Consider the following 22,247-nt stretch of genomic DNA (forward strand, 5'->3'; position numbering starts at 1 on the left):
ACTTGCTTTTCTTCGGACCCACGATGATCATTAAAAAAAAAAAAACACAAAATAAACACAGATATATAATTATGCCGCACTAGAGGTAGGAACACAAGATATGGGTATAGTGCGAACTACTTTTTATACACACACACACACAGATATATATATATATATGTATAGAAAATTAAAAAAAAAAAAAAAAAACATATATATATATATATATATATATATATGTTTTTTTTTTAAAGTCAATATATTATTTTATTTCTTATTTTTTCACATAGACCAGTTTAATAGTTTGATGCTCGCTTGGTGCGTACAGGAATTTTGAATTTTGATTTTCTCGCTCCCGTATTCGTATCATGATTTTTTTTTTTTCACATTTGAAGGACAAAATTTGCTCGAATCCCACTTCGTATTTTAAAAACTTCACATGTTAAGTGATTCGTATCTTAAGGTGCAAATATAACTTCCACAGTCCAAAAAGATTTCAACAGGAATGAACCTTCATCACTGACAACCACCATAAACAATCAGAAAGTTGGCGTTTTGATTCCTTCTTGGTCCTTCTTGTCTGCACATAAAACTTTTCCTCAAGCGAGACACCCAAACCCAAAGTTGCTCCCCGATGTCCTAGTTTGCGACTTGCGCGGCAGCGCTGCAGAGTGTGTATGTGTGTGTGAACACTTTCTAGTGTCAAGCATTATTTAATGGGAGATGATTTACCGTTCGCCATGTCATGCTCGACGAACAATCCAGTTTGAGAAGCTTGCAGTTGAGGAGATGGAGAAAAAAAAAACAGGAAATTTGAAGCAAAATTGAATTCCCTGTTGTGGAGTTGTGATGTGCAATGAAAGAATGTCAGCCAGAACGAAAGGAAAGGTGTACAAGACGGAGTTGGGAACATTTCTTATTTAAATTTTATGTGTTAATTGTAATTTTTCATGTTGCTTGAACTAAATGGAAAATGCAATTTAAATATTTAAATTTTATTTCAACTTTAAAATCATTAATGACCAAATAAATGTACCGACATTATTTTGTATGTAATCATCCATAAAAAAAATTAACAAAAGGAAAAATAAGGAGTTTGCTCCCAAACAAAATATAACACCAATACATTATTTATTTTTATATATCTATTTTTAATTTTTATTATTATTTTTTTAATATATTTTCAGTATATATATATATATATATATATATATATATCTCCTTGATGTTGTTGTTCTCCTTGCTGTCTATTTTTTCGTGGATGTCTTGCTATTTTCTAATTGTCTTTAAATTGTCTCTCTATTTATATTTATATTTATATTTATATTTATATTTATATTCATTAACAGTATAACTGTTACGCTACTGTGACAAAAGATTTTCCACTATGGGGATCAGTAAAGTTTATCCTAATCTTAATCTCATATGTTTTTGGTTGTTTATTCCCTCTATCTCACTTAATTTCTATTTGTTTCTGTTTTTTCTTCATTTTATTTTTCCTTTCTGTGACTCCAGTGTGACAATTTGTTGTTGTTAAAAAAAAAAAAAGTTATATACGTGTTTAATATGTATTTGTCTATTTGTCTTTGGTAAATATAATCAGTCTTGCTGCTCTGTTGTGTCTTATAATTGATAAAACCTGGGAAAAAAAACAATTTCGAAAAAAACAGAACACAGCAAGTACCATTCCATATTAAATAATCACCAACAAATATCAGAATTCACTCTGAAAAAAAAAAAAAATTCTGTCAGCCCCAATTTGTGTATAATTTAACCTTGCAAATTCGCATTTCCTGCATTTTTTAAAATGTTGTTCCGCTCAAAGAAGCACATAGCGGATGTTAGAGTTAAAAAAAGATTGATAGGGTTTTGACAGCAGACCAAGATTCACCCAAGACAAAAAAAAAAATGTTTGATTCAGCGTGAATTCATCGGAGAATCCTTCTCATTCTGTTTTCTTATTTTTATTTTTTTTTAGCTGAGCTTTTAGCTTTTTGCTTTTTTAGCTTTTTTAACAGTGGATTTCTGAATGTAGTGTTACAGCAAACATGGAGTTTATAAGTGCAGGATGGAGTTGTGCTTCAACACAGTGTTACCTAACTCCAGCGGATTTAATAAAGCAAAAAAAAAGGGTGGAAAAAAAAAAAAAGAATAAAATAATGGATAAAAAAAGTAACACATCTAAACTTTCCAAGTTATGCTCCCGAGTGTTTTGACAGCTTTGTGCTGAAACATTTGGGTATAAACATTTTCCATTGAAGTGAGTCACCAAGACAAGTGACCTCCTTAAGTTGGAAAGTTGAGATTTGCCACTTTATTAATTTAGATAAATAAATAGATAAATTTAATGTTATATAAAATAAAAAAAAATAGAAAATATATTTTTAAACCCATAAATAAAAAAAAAGAATTAATAAATAAAAAGAGAAGACATATTAATGAATTGAAATTCAAATTTGTGGATCCAGCTCATATTTTCACTGGCACTTCAAACACGTCAAACATCCTAGATGTCATTGTCACATAGACACACACCTTAATAACATAATCTTGTGATATATTTCTTGTGAAATGTGCAGTTATTTGAAATGTATTTTGGGTTCGAGCAGCGCGGGTCTCACCAAGGTCATCCACGCTGCCGGACTGGTAAAATGGTTAGTAACTGTGAAAATATGTTAATCCAAATGCTCACACAGACACATCAGAGCAGACCGCACAATATTCACATTACAGAGTTGTCACCCCTGAGGATTGGTGGAAACTAGTAGATGTGCCCCAGAAAAAAAAAAAGGAAAAAAAGAAAAAAAAAAAAACAGAGGTGTCAACATTTCCAGCAGTTGACAGTCCCAGTCTGATGTTTTAAAAAAATATATATTTCTGGGTTGTGTCCCGGTGGGGAAGCTCCTGTGAGAATATGAGATTTAGCAGAGCAGCCGGAGAGGCTTTGGGATGTTGAGATACGTGAGGACACATTGAAGTGATGTGTTTAAATGAGCGAGAGTGACAACTGGAACCACATGAAAACACATTAAGGAGCATCGGTTTCATGCATGGGATGTACTAAAGCTGACACTCCATGGGGTTTTATATAAAATTTTAGGTTTGAAGTTGGAGAACTTGACCGGCGTCAACATGAAAATATAGCGACGGGAGATTATCGTTGACGAGCGCTCGGTGGTGTCCGTCTACCAAAACTGCACGTAGAAAACACGATTGTATACGTTTTCCCTCTAAATCGGGGGTGTCGAACTCATTTGCGAGCCACATACGACCAAGATAGATGTCAACCATTAAATTTATAGCATACTCTGCAATAAATAGCCAAAATATCATGTCTTTCCTCTGTTTTGGTGTACAAGGACATTAGGAAAATCTTGGAATTTAATGAACATCCTTTGACAAAACATTTCATGAAACACCTCATATTTCCTTCGACAAACATTTAATTTACATTTATCATTCACATGGATGCATTGCAACTGATCCCGCTGATCGCAAGTATTGAAAAATATAGTAATGCACTTTAAGATTAAATGAGACTCATAAAGAAAGGGATTTTTAAACCATTTACACATGTGCATATGAAATCTAAATTGAATTCCTGCTTACACCTTACAAATTAAAGAGAGTGCTTTTAAATGTTTAAGGAAGAAAGTATTCATCTGTTCTGTAAATGTGTAAACTTCGTACATGTAAACATGCAAACGCTTACAATACAACCTGAAAATGTATGGAGTCGCATGAACAGTAGAATTCCACCATACTCTTTTTTTTTTTTTTAGTGAAACTGGTGACTAACATTAAATTGCACATTTTTGCTAGCAATTAGCTAGCTGGCTTTTACCGCTGCATCACTGATTTCTCGGCTTTCGGGTGAAATTGCTGTTTCCTCAGACCTGCCAGCAATTCATTGATCTTATGTCTTCTCAGTTTTTTCATATTTTTTGCTGTGATGGCGCTGAATATTATATTCCTTAAACAGCGAAACTTGATGCAAACACACCAAGCACAAAGGTTTCCCATGCGTGTCCGTAAATAAATAGGAAATTGAAAAATATTCTACGCTCTTTATCTACTTTTCTCCGTTTTGATTACAACATTTTTGGCTAATGAGGAAGTAGCGGGGAGGAAGAGAACAAGGTCGAAACAACGTCGTAGCAAACAGCAGATGGCGCATTGATAACGCCAGCTGATTGGCTTGTCTTCTACTCGGACCAAAATAGCGCGTCCCCTGACGGAAAATTCTCAAATTTCATTTGATTAAAAAATTTAAATGCTTTTCTTTTATGCATTTTTTTCCTGCGGGCCTGATCGCACCTCCTCGCGGGCCGGTTCCAGCCCGCGGGCCGAATGTTTGACGCCCCTGCTCTAAATCAATGTAGACGCACGAACAACTTATACTGTATTGTTGCAAATCCACCGTCGTCTTGTTGGCTTGCGTCAGACTCCGACTCGCCGCGCTCCCCAGATGTTCTAATACTTTTTGTCAGCTTGTCTGTTCACTATACGGTATCACACCACGGCTGACACTAAGTTTTCCCCGGCTGCCTGTCTGTTGGAGAATACATTTCGAGTTTTACCCTTGACTTTGAAATCTCTGCACGGTCGTGACGCATTGCTACCCGACTGAGATTTTTTAATCATGTTTCATATTAAATATATATATATTTTTTGACATCCTCACGGTAAGCTCTTTTAAAGTTCCTCGAGTTCAAAAATAGGTGACGCCGGTGAAGGCAGATCGTGTAGATCGGCCGCGTTTTGGAGGTTGATGTTGAAGGCGGAGCTTTCCGGAGGCTGTACTGCCGATCGCCCAACTCGGACCGGCTGATGCCGGAAAACGGCGGTGGCGAAGGCCGACTGGCGCTACGGCAGGTTTAAAGATTTGGGACGCGTCTGGAGAATACTTTGCTGGAGGCGAACTGACTGGAGGACCGGCCGGTTGGACGCTGGATCGCTGTGGGGAAGGTCTGGGCTCCGTCTGAGTGGCAGGTTTTGGGTGATTCGGAGATAGAACCGCCACAGGACACATCTTGATAAACCCTTGGCGGAGTAAACAGCCTGAAAGATCTCGGGCTCAAAAACGTTTCAAACGCAAGAATCGGACGGTTTTGTTTTTACCCTCTATAGCTGCGGTGTTAAGTCATATGCTAAATAAGATAAGGTAAATCTGCGCTTTCTCTGTTTAGTCCAGTGAACCCGCTGCATGTTTTTGGAGAAAACCTTGGAGGAGGTGCAAACTGATCAGGGTCCTTTGTGCTGTGAGGCCAAAAATGCGAACCGCGGTGCAATATAAAGACTTTTAAAGAATTGAAATGAATTTGAAAGCAATTTTTTCTATCTTGATTATTTGACATATTTCAACATGTCTTGCAGCATTTGAGATATTTGTTGGTAATAAACTTATGCCCTGTTTTTGAGAGCAATCAGGCGGATAAGCAAGGTATTAAAGAAAAAAAAAAAGAAAAAATGATTTAATGTAATTTTACGTAACAACTGTAGATAAAGTCAGCTATGAGCTCATAATCAAATACTCCAATGTTAAGGGTAAAAGATGAAGTTAAAGTGCTGAGCATTTTCTTTAAAACTGAAAATGTGAAACTTGATCAAAATTTTGGCATTGCTTGAAAAAACACTGTTAGACAAATACAATGGTTGAAAAATGAATTAATAAAGCAAATAGACATTTTTAAATCAGCCCCCTTTATGTAGTGACATTGTCAGAATAGTTTTCGTTAAAAGCGGCTCCTGCTACAAATGGAGAAGAATCAAAATATGTTTATATATATATATATATATATATATATATATATATATATGTAAATAAAGAATGAAATAAAGAATAATAAATTAAAATAAATAATAATCATATAATAAAAGATTTTAAAATGAAATAAAAAAAGAAAAATGAATAATTAAAAATATGTAAAAAAAAAGCTAATTGTATGTAAAAATCCACAGAAATATATGTAATGTTCATACATGTGTATTTAGTAAAATTTTGTCTAAGCAGGGATTGTTGTACAGTAAGAAAAGACAAACTCACACACATTCACTACCCACTTAGGAATGGGTGCTGGATCAATAAAATTTTGACTTAGTAGAGTTTTGAAAAAAAATCTGCACACCGAAAAAAGCTCCAAAAATAAAAATACAATTTTATTATTATTAATTATTATTTTCATTATTATTTAATTGTATAATTGTTATTTATTTTATGTATAACACAAAACACCTATTTTTGCTTGCATGGCTTTTTTGAGTAAAAAAATTGTCTTTTCTTCAGACGCAGCCCTGGCAGAGTCCAACTCCCAGAGTTTTTTTTTAACACATATCTCTGTACGCATCTGAGAAAGAGCCTACGTTGTGCTCGAAACATCATGCATGCAAGAATTTCTTTTTTGGAGCATTTTTTTTGTTGTACAGTAAAACATGTCTTGCACAGAAGACAAGGGAACTATCCCACATACAGCAAAATATCACACGACCAAAAAGCTTCCTTTTTTGTCTTCTTCTCATCTGCTCTCCTTGCTCAGGGTTTTCGACTCCCACGTCATTATTTCAGCGTCTTTGTTTAAAAGTAGAGTAAGGGGACGGTAGCGGCCCCTTTGGCCACGGGTCGACGCAGACCTTGTGGGCAGCTGGTGCAAATATACGAAAACACACTCACAATGAAGAAAGCCTTGGCTACCCACATCTGTGGGTGGAACCACAGTAATATCCGGGGGGGGGGGGTTGCAAAATCAAACAAATGCGAGCAGTTTTGATCGCAACCGAAAAGCGAAGGTCAAAGGCGTCGGCACGAAACACAACTGGTCGTTTTCGGCGGCTCCGTCAAACGATCCTGTGATGATAGCCGGTTATTGGCGGGTCTGTAGGATTTAAACCACCCGCCACAAACAGCTACCGCGGTTTAATCTCCTGGCCGGACAATCGCCCGCTGCCAAGTTTGCCATCATTGCACATCCCCCCCCCCTTGAATTGCTTTCAATCTTTTTTTGGACGTGCAAATAGTACTAAAAGGCCCATTATACAACCTATTGAATCCATTATTTACAGTGTGTCCCAATCCTACCGGGGATGTTTTCATTGCGTCCCCGCTTCAACCGACCGGTCCTTATCAATCTCGGGCCCGGGATAACAAGCCGTTTATTTGAATCAGGCTTGTTGAAGCAGGGAGAAACGGGCCAAGATAGAATTGGCCTCTAAAGACGGGAACAAGGGTGAGTCAATGCGGTATTGACTGAATAGGAATCCAGCTATGATAAGCGAGATTTGCGACAAAAAGGAAAAAGATCCTCCGAGTTCAAACAGCCTCAACTGCGCGCGGAAATACACTTCTCACTTGTAACTCCAAGTGAATCACGCTTGTATGAAATCGAACTGTCCACTGATTTATTTTAACTTGTTTTAAGGACATTATATCAACTTTGGATCAAAACATTTTTGATTCCAAAATGTTATTTATAGTCGGACCAGGTGGAAATAAGTCCTACTGTCCTCCAGCTAATGTTAGCAGAGCTTATTTAGCATCACAATCAGACAGCACTTTTTTTTTAACTGTTTATGAAGATCAGCAATAAAATCTCAAATTGTCCAAAAAGACAGAAACATGAATGTACAAACTGTTGTCTAATATTAGCCTCGCTTGAGGCTAATAACAAGGAGGTGAGCTATAATTATTCCTAGATAGACGCACACAATGTACAAAACAAAAAACAGAAAAAAAATAACTCACATGGGGATTCAAGAAGGGATCTAAGAAAGGTTAAAGGTCAAGACAGGATGTAAAACAAGATGATTATAGAATTAAATCACAACCGAAACACCAAAGTCCACAATAGTCTCAAGACCTCGAGATAGATTTTACTATTTAATTTCACAAGTGTGCTCATTTCACACGTACTGACTAAATCCGTCACACACACACACACACACATGATAGAAAAGACTCCAAGGATTGTCGTCCACCGGTCATTTTCACCCTGGAATGGAAGAAAACTGTGAGGATTTTTATTTTCTATCTAGTGGCTACTGTAATAGCCATGTTATTAAGCAAACGGTTAATATGAATAAGGTTGATACAAATGAAACAAACATCGCGCGTACGTCAGCCGCGTTCCGTGCGCGCGTTCGGTTCGGAGCACAAATGAATGCGCATGTTTATGGTTGCATCCGATGCTACGCGAGGATGGGGGAGCATTCAGGCATAAAAGTTGAGTGGGAAAAAAAAAAAAAAAACGCATACTCATCAGGCCTTGCAGATAAAACAGCGCGCTGGCGTCGTATCTGACGGAGGGCGGTTTAAATTGAAGCGGGAGCGAAACGTGGATGTGACGCAGTTGCGCCGACATTTTGGAAACTGACCCCGAGGGACTCCTCAGGCTAATGTGTCCCAAGAGGACTGGGCGCATTTTTGTGCATTCATTTGTCGTGTTTACTTGATAAGAATATATTAAAAACCTACCCGGGAAAAAGGGAATATGACAAGATCAGTGTTTATCCTCGACTCGAACCGCGTAGTATTGAGCTGTGTTGCAATACCGGTGACGGTGCAGTCAGGGGAGGCAGGAGGGGCTGTGCCTCATATGCCAATCTTGCAGAGAAAGAAAATGTAAAATGAAAAAAAAAAAAAAAAAAAAAAAAATATATATATATATATATATATATATATATATATATATATACATCGGTGATTTCCAACAGGGATTAATAAAGGATAAATGGTAACAAATTAAAAAAATAAACAAAAAATAAACAAAAAAATAAATAAATGAATGAATGAATGAATGAATAAATAAATGAATAAACAAACAAACACACAAATAAATAAATAAATAAATAGATGCATACATAAATAAAAAAAGTAGAGCAATTGTCTTTGGAACTGAACATTCGTGGTTTGATTCCCGGCTCCTTCTTGTGTTTCGGTGCGTTGTTGAGCAAGACGCTGAATCCCTAACTGCTCCCCTGGCACTCCTGGACGGTAGCCTACTGCTCATGGTTCATCCATGATGGGTTAATTGCAGAGAACCAATTATAAATTATAAATTATTATGGTATTTTTCATTTCACTTCACCTGTTTTAGTTTGTTTTTTTTACTCAAAATCACTGGATTTCACATTCACATCTGAGAAGAGATGTGCGGTGAGGCCATGGACCGTTGAGCCTCAACCTAGATCGCACAATGGCGGCTGACTGCTTGCATGCACTGCGCTAACACCATATTGCTGTCTCTCTGTATGTCACTATTACAATGTTTAAACACTATATGAACTACATTTCCAATGTAGAGTGGTTTTTTGGCAACAACTTTATATTTTTTACTAGCTTCTTGTGGTGAAAAAGGCCACTAAGTGAGGCACTAAGTTCTCCTGCCTCATGGTCGGCAGGCCTCACTGGCCATGAACGTCACATGAACACATATTTTACATACATTCATTCGAAAATATGCATACAATCACGCGAAACATTCGCCAAAATATTCTCCAAAAAAAAAAGATGATTTATTTTACACACAACACAAACACTTATTCTCGCATGCGTGACATTTCGAGCAAAGAAAGGCTCTTCCTCAGATGCTTACAGGAAATATGTGTGATTGTTAACCTTTTTTTTTTTTTTTTTACTGTTTATACAATTCTTTGCTATTATTTATTATTGTTATGTTTTTATGTTTTTCTTGTAACTCTGGCACAACAATTTCCTTGGGATTAATTGGTATTGTTCTTATTCTTATTCTTATTTTTTGAATGCCGAAGGCCTTCAATCAGGTTTTTTCAGTCCCCATATGTATATATCTGTACATATGTAAAATTGCAAAAAAGTATCGGCGTCTCAGGTCGGTTCTTGAAAAGTAGTGAAGAGAATGTTCTGATGTTATAATGTTAAAATAATGTTATAATTTTAAAAGAACATCATATATCCAACAAAAGGCACCAAAAAAAAGGAGGGAATCAATTCCATGATCCTTCATTATTTTCAAAACTAGTTCTGCTAAGCATCAGAGGAGAGAAATTTTTGCTCAAAACGTCAAGCATGCGAGAATTTTGTGTTATAAGTAAAATAAATCATATTTTTCTTTGTGGCGCATAGTTTGGGCGCGTGGACTTTTTCTAAATTCTATAAAGTCAAATTTTGTTGATTCCTATCTTGGCAGCGGATGTGTTTGTATTTCTTTTTTAACTCTTTGAAAAGGAAAACACTTTAGTGGTTTTTTGTTTGTTTTTTATTTTAGTGTTTTTTTGTCCAGATTTTTTTCTGGACATTTTTTTTAACATTTTGAGTTTCTCTACCTGTTTTTTTTTTTTTAAGCTCACCTCTGCAGATGCAGCTCGCTGCCATTGACCGCCAGCACCACCCATGTGTTGTGACGACCACTAGATGGCATTCCTGTATAGAGATGAACGATCAGCACGGGGCGGCAATCAGATATTTCAATCTATTTTCCTTGTCGTCAACTGAAATTTGACAGCGTGGGGTGAATGTTGGATTTTGCACCGCTTGCTTCTCCGCATTCACGCATTTCCGCAGGGATTCGATTCGCTGGCGCGTCACCCTTCCGAGCTCACACTTGCATATTCGTCGCGGTGTTTGAAAAAGCCCGTTTTTTTAGGGGGAAAATGACCGTGAAGCCAACCAGACACAAACTGAATTGTACATTCTGGGATTGCTCATCCGGTGAATGAGACACTGATGGATGCTTGAATGTGGGAATCGAAGAGCTAGTCATTTCTAAAAGGAAGGATTCAAAATAAAACGCGCAAGCGCATTTGTGGTGGGTAATTAAGAAAGACGAAGAACCCGCTCTCTATCCCATACACCCTTTCCAAAAAACACTTTTCCAAGTGTTTCGTGACACGGTGACAGAAATAGAGATGGCGAAAGAGGTCCCGCCCCAACACACTCAAAAACAACTCTGGGTTTATTTATCGAAAGCTATGTCACCTTTAAAATCACCTCTTAAATCCATTTCACGCAGAGGCCCCCGCAAATAAAAACTCACGCTTTTAAGACATTCGGACGGTGGAGTATAAACTTCGATAGTCTTAGTAATTCGCATCAAACCCCGAATCGGCAAGTTTAACGTCTTCAAATGTGCTATTGAGGTCGGAAGTAACGTTGAAATAGCCGATCAATCAACAAAACAATATCTGAAATCCCAATGTTGCTGTATTTGTACGATGTATATGGAAGCGTTGTTGTTCTTGACAACATGACTGATTAGGATCAATCTTCAATACATTTTTAATAATAAAAATTATGAATGGCGTTGATGTGACCAAATAATGGTTTCAAAGTCTAAATGAGCCAAAATAACTGAACATTTTTGGAGACTGTCTATCCCCCTTTGCACTTAATACTGTATTTTCTTGTGAACCTGCGAAGAATATTAAAAGCGTTATTGGGTCGCAGAGATTATGGATTCCTTTTGAAAGAAATAAAGTTTGCAAAAGTTTCCGCTTCCACAAGCGAATTAGATTGACAAAAAAAAACAAAAAAAAAAAAAAAAAAGGAAAGCAACAATTTGTCTGAAAACATGCCGGAAATGCGAGTCAATATTAAACTTTTTTTTTTTTTTTTTCAGAAATTTGAATTAAGCCGGGGGGAGCAGCGTGAATGCATTATTTATTCATCGGTTGTTTCAGTGCGACTGAAATGCAGTCGCCAGTCACCATTCTATTTATTCTCCAAAGAAGAAAGTGTTTCCGTGTAAAACTCCGGGGGCCATGTGTATACAACACATCACTAAACACGCCTCTATGCACAAAAAAAAATAAAAAATAAAATGCACATGTTCTCTCCTTTGGATCTATAAAAGCTGTGCTTATGTGTAATTCTGTCTGTTGATGTTCAATTTAATATCTGAGCAGCAGCAGTGCAACAAACAAAACGTGGTGATAAATGACAAATGCAAAAAAAAAAAAGCTTAATTTTGTGCTGATCTTTAGAACCAGAAAACTTTAAAATATGACAAAAAGTGCATCTGAGGACAGAATTGAAACGTTTGGGGCCACAGGTAGGGGAGGTGAGACACCAACTCTCTCTAAAATATGAGAAAAGATCTTAATGTTGAAAGCGCTGTCATTACTTGCAGCCAACAGGCACTTTACACCGCTATTTATAGGCTCGCTGGGATTTTAATGGATCAAACAACAATCCCAAATCTCATCAGTATTATACGTGACTGACATATTTCTAATCAGAATATAAACCAGATGCATTTTTTTTTTTCTACAAAATCATTAATTCACCGTTAAACTGGATTAAAAGGACACCGAGTTAATTGAAATAATAACAAACGTCATTTTTTTTCCTGTCACTTCTGTATTAGCCCGCGCACGGAAACATCACGAACATCTGGATCGGAGCACGATTGTCACCGCAGGTTTTTTTTTAAAAATTTTATATATAGATGCTTGATATGAGTTGAAACTCCAGGATTCTTCACCCAATTTCATTCTAATAACGAGTTGTGTAAATGGTGACTTGAATTTTTATGAAATATTCCAGTTCATGGCAAATACTCACCCACTGACTGAGCCCATGTTGGCTAAATGGTGGCGCTTCTGATCGTGGCCACTCAAGGAATCTTCATCTTTATCTGGAACCCCAGGGTGGAGCAATGGTTAGCACTTCCGCTGCATAAACTTTGCACGCTTTTCCCCATCGCTGTTTTCCAAAAACAGGTAGATTGATCAGAAATCCCGAATTGCCCAGAGGCGGGTATGAATAGTCGTATGTCTCCATAAGTGGCGCAAGCGACTGGCGAATGTTTATGAATAAACGAATGAATTCTGTATCTTGGAAACAGCTGAAAAAAATAAGAACACTTTGCCGGAGTTCCCCCCGGCACAAGGTCGGGCTCTCTTAAATTTTGATCCACTTTTATAATCGTGTAGTGTGTATGTTGAAGTGTATGTTATTTGTGTTGGTCCCTTTTTTTAATTTTTGTTCTAAATTGGGCGGTTGTTGTGATCTCGAAATATTAAAATAAAATTATATTATTTTTCGACGCTCAAAATATACGTCACACTCGCGGAAGCCGGTACAGTGATCCGTCGCTATAACGCGGTTTGCTTTTCACGGTTTTGCTACTTCACGGATTTGCATCGTGCATTGTGTGCTGCATTCTGATTGGCTAAAAAGTCACTCCGCTTCTTCTCTACCTGTGCGTCAATAACGTCGCGGTTTAATATGTACACGTACGTAAAACAGCTTGCAAAATTTACATTACGTACGTGCGAATTCTCTTGCAATTTCGAGTTTCTCTAAAACCCATAATGTTGACAAAACGCTCTGGACCGACAAAAGCACCTGCGGCAGGAAGATGCTATCTATGGTAGATAAAGTTAAACTTCTGGACATGCTAAGGGAAGGTAAAAGCTATGCGGCTGTAGTTCGGCATTACGGAATTGATGAATCTTCCGTTTGTTCCATAAAGAAGGAAGAAAAAAACATAAGGACGACAGCAGCAATGTATAATAGAGTATTTAATTGTATAATAATTGTAAAAAAAAAATAAAGGTTTCTCCTGCACGGATTTTGCCTATCACGGGTTCTTTTAAAAACAAGGGTATACTGTATACCCGCCAAGACACCGTCAATTTATCGAGACTTTCAACTACAGGAAGGCAAAATATGAAAAAGAAATATATGCAGCCGTACCTTTATTTTAAACGTCAAAAAGTAACTGCGGCTCCCAGTGTTTTCTTTTCCGTGGAAACCGGGTTCAAATGGCTCTTTGGGTGTTAAAGGTCGCCGACCCCTGAGCTAGCCGATCGCTATCTTGGTGTCGGAGTTGAACGGACTCAGAATTTCCCGCTCATGTCATCGGTCCCATTTGACGAGGATAAATGTTTTAGCGGCGTGTAGCTTGTTAGCCCCCCCCCCCTCAAAAAAACAACAACATATATTAGCCGCATTGTTGTTGAAGTGAAAAAAGTCACGGCTTATCGTCCGGAAATTACGGTAGTTTTGTATCTCTATCTGGGATGGGCTCCAGTGCAGGCTGAGCGGTACAGATTACTCTTTTGCACGTGCAGGAAAATCATGCACGGTGGAACACCCGCATATAGAGGGAAACAATCTCCCTTGTCATTCCACTCCACCCTCTCAGCTCTCCTCTGCCGTCGCTCTCTTTCGGCCGAAGGAGGGAGCAAAACGGCAGCAGCCTTAACGTTAAACATCGCCGTCGCGGCCACTTCGGTCCGCCGGATCGCCGAATTAAAACAGTCACGTTTCTTTTGCTTCCCTTCCGGTTGTAACGTGTTGCGTCACTATTGGAGACGCTATAAATAACAAGGAGGGTGATGGGGGTGGGAGGACTGTCAAACGCATAGAACAACACAGATTGGCAGCTGATGGTTCCCTCCAAAGCCAGGAACAAGGCTTTGAGTCAGACAGCAAAGCTGTATTCACTTAGTCTTTGGTGTTCATCACGACTCTGACAAAGGATCTGCAGCTCAGCGGGGGCCAAAGGCTGCAATGAGGAAACAAGCTAAAGGGACGGGTAATCAGACATGTCACTCACAGGCGGCTCGTGTCGTAGACGGAGAGTCTGGGTTGCGACGCCGTGAAAGAGAAGGATTGAGTTTGAACTTGGTGAAATCGGTTTTTTTTTTTCTTCACTTCCCAGGTCTAGAGAAGGAATGTGAGTCTTCGGAGGTGTTTGCGGTCCGCGTTTGAAAAAAGGGAAGGTTGATTGGTGTCAGAGCAGCAGAATTTGGGACAGCAAAAGAACATGCCTTATATACATGCTAACATCGGCAACAATCACATGTCGTTACTATAAATTAGAAAGTGAAACCCCTCGTTGGAACGGGCGAAAAAAACAACACGGTAGAGTCGATCGCTAATATTTTCTGCACTTTTTCCAGTTTTTTTTTTTTTTGGATGACATGTCGTTACGATAAATTAGAAATTGAAACCCCTCATTGGAATGGGCGAAAAAAAACAACACGGTAGAGTCGATCGCTAATATTTTCTGCACTTTTTCCAGTTTTTTTTTTTGGGATGACATGTCGTTACTATAAATTAGAAATTGAAACCCCTCATTGGAATGGGCGAAAAAAACAACACGGTTGAGTCGATTGCTAATATTTTCTGCACTTTTTCCAGTTTTTTTTTTTTTTCAACCATCATTATCGACCGAATTTAACCTCACAGTCGATCGACGATCACAAAGGTTTAAGGATAGAGTGTTTCGGGACACTCGTCGAACCCCTTGTTGGAACGGGCTAAAAAAAACAACACGGTAGAGGCGATTGCTACTATTTTTGGCACTTTTTTCCAGTTTTTTTTTTTTTTTTTCAACTGTATCATTATCGACCGAATTTAACCTCACGAAGGTTTAAGGATAGAGCGGCGGAGCTCTGTTAGCAAATTAAGTGGATATCTTGAAAATGTACAACACCTGTGTCAAACTCAAGCACATCTTAAACATCTTAACAGGTCTGATTGTCTTAAAATAAATAAGTCAAACGCGTGCATTGACTATAAACTACATTTTCCAAAATTGGCGCCGATAATGTTACCCGCCAAGTGACGGCATCACGCCATCAGATTGCAGTGTCAATATGATCACATCAATGGCATTTTGAGAAATACAAATAATCCCTAAAAAGCCAGGAAGAGAAAAATTGATGGTTTTGAACAAAGTTAATGTCATAACTAGTGTTGGATGACATTTTTATTTAATCACTTGGATAATTTGATGGAGTAATGTGGGTTTCTTAACCTGATATGATAAAACAGAGCAACTAGTTAAACGATTTTTTTCACATCTATGCAAATGCATATGTAACATTTTGGATTTGAATGAGTGATAAATTCAGTTATTTAACATTTAGGAGTCGTTAAACTGATCTTACATTACATTCGGTTACATTTAGAAACACGTGGCCCTTTGACGGCAACCTTGATGCTGATGTGGTGGAAAAAAATGGTCTTTTTGCGCCCACCGTGGCTTGTCTTGTAGGTAATGAGCGAGCGGGGCTGCGGAGCTCAGTCATTCATTCATCATTCATAAATTATCTATACTGATTATCCTGCATACGGGGTGACAGGGTGGGGGATGGTGGAGCCAATCCAAGCACTCATTCAGCAAGAGGGCGGCGTTTGACCCAGACTGGCTGCAAATCCATCACAGGCTCACGAGCAGAAACATACGATCACTTTTAAACCCACGGATGGTCGCTTTGGAGTTTTAAATGAACCTGCTGCATGTTCTTTGGACACCGGGAGGAAAACCAGACGCCTTGGAGATGCAATGAAAACAAATAAACATCTGTCGGTCTAGGGCAGGAATGGGCGATTATTTTTTTATTATTATATTTATTATTTATATTATATTATTTATATATTATTTATATTATTATATTTATATTATGTTATATTTATTGTTATTCATATTTATTATTTATATTATATTATTTATATATTATATTTATATTATGTTATATTTATTGTTATTCATATCTATTATTATATTTTTAATTTTTATGCGTGGGCCAACAAGGTATCATGTAAACGGAACAAAATTAAAATTGCAATTTGAATATTTAAATTTCAGGCATTTTTTTCAACTTTTAAATCATTAACGATCATATAAATGTACCGACATAAATTTTACACACACGATTAATTTTTTTCCCAACAAGGTATCCTGTAAATTGAACAAACTGAAAATTGCAATTTAAATATTCAAATTTTGGGGCATTTTATTTCAACTTTTAAATCATTTACGATCATATAAATGTACCGACATTATTTTGTATGTAATCATCCATATGAAATTAAATTAAAGGAAAAAAATAAGGAATATTGATTGAATTCAATATTGATTGAAAATACTTTTTAAAACATTTAAAAGAAAATAGTTTGGCGGGCTGAAAAAAAAAAGAAAAACAGGCCGGATGTACTCAGGTCCGGTCTAAGGAATAAAAACTGTCCAGCTCTTGTCGCAGCAAAGTAATTTCTTTTTTCTCGGCATTTTATTTTAATTTCAGACACAGGGTTGAATTTTTTCCCAACGACGTATCCTGTAAATTGAACAAACTGAAAATTGCAATTTAAATATTTTAATTTTGGGGCATTTTATTTCAAATTTTAAATCATCAACAATCATACAAATGTACCGATATTATTTTGTATGTAATCATCCATATAAAATTAAATGAAAGGTAAAAAAATAAGGAATATTGAATAAATTCAATATTGATTGAAAATACTTTTTTAAAATATTCAAAGAAAATAGTTTGGCCGGAAAAAACAAAACAAAATGGGCCATAAAATGGCCAGGTCTGGTCTAGGGAATAAAAAACTGTCCAGCTCTTGTCACAGTGAAGGGATTTCTCTTTTCTCTGCATTTTATTTTAATTTTAAACGCACTGTTCAATTTTTTCCCTCCGCCCTGCTTCTTTCACTTTCCCGCCCACTACTTATTCACTCGTCTCTCTGATGGATTTTTTTTTCTCTGTTAGTGTTTATGCTGTTTTTTTTAATTTTTTTTTTCCATGCCCGCTACCAGCTTGACATTCAGCTTGCATTTCTTGCCAATGCATCTGCTTCCACTGCACTTTTATTAGTCCTTCGGTGTCAATGATTGTCAGAGCCTCGCTGCATGAAACGACCGCTGCATCATTTCCGATGTAAAAAAATCGATATTCTTTACTGTAAATTATTTCTCACTCCAACATTATCACCGAGTAAGAAAAGAGAATAGGTAAGTGATAATGATTCACTGGATGTCATTTTAACGTCACAGTCAATCCATCGGATCCGTTCACTCATTTTACGGCTGCAAAATCAAAGTGCAGGCTGAGATGCAAGAACTCCAGTTTGGTGTGTGTGTGTGTGTGTGTGTGTGTGTGCAGTACTTTGAGGCTCCGGCAGTTGGTGTTTCCTCCACCGGGCCCCTGGTCACGTCCTGGAGCCCAAAGACACATGCCGCATGGCAAGATAAGGTCCCCCCAAAATTTTGGTCAACAATTAGGTTTGGGCTGTTTTGCTGAAACAAAAACACAAATGGATTTAGTTTCAGTAAATATCATAATCCTCCTCTGTGTATTTGTCGCGTTTGCCGATACGTACCTAATCCGTGTGCTGAGATACGGCTTGCGCTTGAAAAGAATGCTTTGGTTTTCTTTGCATTCTCACTGTATTTGCAAAATTACGATCATTTCCAGGCCACAGCTTTACTTACTTTTGAGATTAAGAATTTACAGGAATTTCACTTTCAATGTGTTTGAAAGGGTGACGTCCGAGAAACCAAATAAGGAGTGATGTAATTCAGCGTCAGCGAGAATTTTGACAATTTTCTCACCAAGCTGTCTAAAATATACAGGACTGTCTCAGAAAATTAGAATATTGTGATACAGTTCTTTATCTTCTGTAATGAATTAAAAAAAAAAAAAAATACATTTCCATGATATTCTAATATTTTGAGATATTTTTGAGTTGATGTACGCCATAATCAGCAATATTAAAATAATAAAAATCTTGCAATATTTCAGTTGATTTGCAATGAATCCAGAATGTATGACATTTTTGTTTTTGTAACAGAAGATAAAGAACCTTATCACAATATTCTAATTTTCTCAGACAGTCCTGTACAATAAACAGCCTACTTTTAGAATAAACTGATGAACCCGCATTATCAAAATGAATCCGGGCCCAAACGCGCGATGTAGCGGTTGCGTCATCAGGGTTATATTTTCAACCGTTGCAAGAGACGAGATTCAAAATTGATTCATCGATCGATTTATTCAGCTTATCCTGCAGAGGTGGGGTTCGCTCTGGATCGCTCGCCAGCCAATCACAAAACATTCATTTTATCACTCAATCATCTGGGCTATTTATGTTCTCCGATGAACCTGCTCGGTGCTTTTTGGACCCCGCATTTGCGGGGCGAAACCGGAGAACCCTGAGGAAACCCGTGCAGATATGTGAACATCCAAACTCCGACCGCCCTTTGCCAGAATCCAACCAGGAACCTTTTCGCTGAGGCGCTAACCGTTGCGCTAACCGCGCAAATTCAAAATGCATCTTGAAAGTTAAAAATAGCGATGAAAGCGCTTGAGTTATTTAGTTACTTTCACCTGCAGCTGCACACACACACACACACACACACACACACATACTTGAAATGTAGCTTCCAGGAGAACCAAGCAATGATATTATCTAATAAGAAGTTTGGCCCACCTCTTTCTTCTCCCACTCTTTGATCTCCCTGCTTTACCCTCTATGTTTCTCTCTCTCCATAAGCCTCCAACTATCCACCCAAATCCCCCTCTCCCTCTCCCCGTCTCGACATTCACTCTGCAGCCCCGCCTCGCCTCTCTCGCCCCTGTGAGTCTCCGGCGTGTTATTTAAGTCAAGGAGGGCATTAGCATGACGATCACAGCTCTCCATCGCGGGTCTCGTCCGCCGCGGCCGGAGGAACCCGGCTTTTGTTATCGGAGTGGAAGCCAGAACGGCTAAAAAAACGGCACGTGGCGAAAAAGATAACGCGTAAGAATAATTTGAAAAGCGCGTTCGCGTTTTTTTCGTCCCACGCATCTCTCAGGGATGTGATTGACCCGATGAGACCTAAAAGTGAAAGACTCAATTCAATGGTGATGTCGTTATGTGAACCGGAAAATGTAGAAATCCCCGTGCTTGTCGGGCCTGATCTGATCCCTCTTGCACACGTCGCCTTTACCGAAGCGATTTCATAAAACGGGAAATTAAACCGCGTTTAATTGTATCATAAACACGCGCCAGTGTTACAAAAAAGCGGATTCATATTTAATGAAACAGATGCCACCCCGTGCAAAGTGGCTTCCTTCACCTACGAGGCGAAGATCTCCAAACGATTGTGCTCAAATGCTCTTTCAAGAGCTCCTCTGTTTGCACGGAGATCAGCGATTTAAGAGTCTCTCTGACGGAGGAGGAATTCTTTACAGTATTTAAAATATTTGTGATGTTTCATGCAAGTTAAGTGGTCAATATTCCCCATCAGGGCTACTGATTTTGTGTTTAAACAGTCTGTAATTCTGGAAAAAAATACTATAAGAGCGTCGTTTCAGACCAAAGTTGGGGAATTATTCATTAATTTATTAATTCGGAGTCACAAAGGCTCTTTCATTCACTCATCTGGGAAATTTTAGGGTCTCCAATTGCATGTTTTTGAATAGTGGGAGACACGGAGGGAGCACGCAAACGTTAGCGAGCGCTAATCAATTCGCTACAGCGCCTTCAAATCTGGGAACCCTTTAAAAGGTTTAAACCAAAATTAAAAAAAAAAAAAAAAAAGTTTTCGGAATTGTGCGTTTTGTGAGAAAGTATTCCTTAGATTGTTTGTTCCCTAGTTCGTTGGGACATTAATAGGAACACGATAAAACTTAAAGGTGTTAACACAATGATTTTCAACGCCCTGGGAAATTAGCACGAGCGTTTGGCAGACGCATCTTTAAACAAAACGATGAATTACAGGATCGCACATCCAAGTCGGCTGATTATTTAATGTTTTGCCATTTGGCTTTTTTTTTGTTTTTCCAAACTGACTTATTTCCATGCCCAGAAACATCTGTTTAATGGTTCCTAAAAGGTTCTTCACAATAATAACAATAATTCTTTTCTCTGAAGAACCCCCATTTTGGTTCCAGTTGGCACTTGCCTGTTATTTTCTTGAGTGCACAATGAAACATCATCTGCTTTAGCGACTGTAAGTTCGGAATTATTATTATTATTATTAAAAAAAAAAAAAAAAAAAAAAAAAAAACACTTCTTGCTTCGGAGAAACTCCAGGTAATTAAAACCAACATACACTCAATTACTCATTAGCTATATAATCGCCACTGCAGCCCATTTGGCACTAGAGAGCTGAAAATACATATTTTTTTTCTAATTTTTTTTTTTTTAAATATAGCGTCTTAGGCATCTATGACTCACCTCTCATGGACACCATGAAGTATTCCCGCTCAGACTGGGTCTTAGCAGACGGAGAGTAGAGGATGGCGTCTGACATTTCACATGGCTTTCAGTCAGATGAATAATCTAATGGTCGGGAGGGGGTAGAGAGAGCTGTGTGGCCTTGGAAGAAAAAAAAAATAAAAAAATAAAAAAATCCGGCTGCATATTAAATGTGTTCAGGCGTTTCATGGCCTGTCAGTCCTGAGTGTGATTTGTGATGCACCGAAGACACACTGTGTCATTTCCTGGGTGAAGTGCACACATGTTCGTATCTGCGAGTGTGTAAACGCGCATGTATCTGCAAGTCTGGGTTTCGCGTACACACACACACACACACACACACACACACACACACACACATGCGCAGCGGCGGTCATGCCTGCTATCATTTGAATTCCTCCCCTGCGGTGTCTCCGTGAGACATCTCCATCACACTGTCAGGGAAAATAAACACAAAAAAGCTGTGAGAACCGCGAGGACGAAACAGGCTTTTTTTTTTTTTTTTCTTTTTATCTCAACCACAAACACAAGCCAAAAGATGCTGCCATTTGTTGCATGGTGAAAAAATACATTTATTGGAATCAGTGTCAATGTAGAAAAAAGTGAAAACTGGCTTCGAGGTTTTTGTCACAGTACCACAGGTCAATATTCGAGCAGACGCCGGGCGAGCCGCGACCGAGCCAGCTAGCTCATGGAGGGCAGCGTATCTGCTACGGATGACGACGGAGATGGCGTTCTACAGAGGAACGATGATACCGAACACATCATCTCACGGACGCCGAAAAAAAAGCTCAGGCTGCTCCTAAGACACACCGACCGGCGAATACGCTTCTTGCGCAGCGATCACAGCGAGTTGTTGTTTATCGTAACTTGTGATACTGTTACAAATCCCTTTCCAATAAATTAGAAAGCCAGGACCACTGACCGCCGGCGTCCGAGTCGCTCGAAAGAGCACATTTAGCGCGGAGGCCGGCGTTTTATTTCTCATGATGCCGATCGTATCCCGTTTTTTTTTTTTTTTTTGGCACGGACGCGATGATTGACGTTTTTTTTATTTGTTTTTAAATCTGAATCGCTTCTGTCCGATGAACCCGTTCTCTAATACCGGATGTGATCGTTCCGGCGGGCAGAAGGTTTTTTTTTCGCGTGTAGTGCATTTCTGTTTCTCTGGCCGAGTCTCACGACGCGTGGTGAGTTCTGCATACTTTATGGAGTCGAAGTCGGCAAAAAAATTGCAACAGAACCGGAAAAAAAAAAAAAAAAAAAAAAAAAAGGCATTTGAAAACAAAAACGGACATTTCTAAACTCAGAT

This window comes from Fistularia commersonii, chromosome 2, assembly GCF_037954325.1.
Source record: "Fistularia commersonii isolate RoL2024-O1a breed Wild chromosome 2, RoL_Fcom_v1.0, whole genome shotgun sequence".
In the NCBI taxonomy this organism is placed as follows: domain Eukaryota; kingdom Metazoa; phylum Chordata; class Actinopteri; order Syngnathiformes; family Fistulariidae; genus Fistularia; species Fistularia commersonii.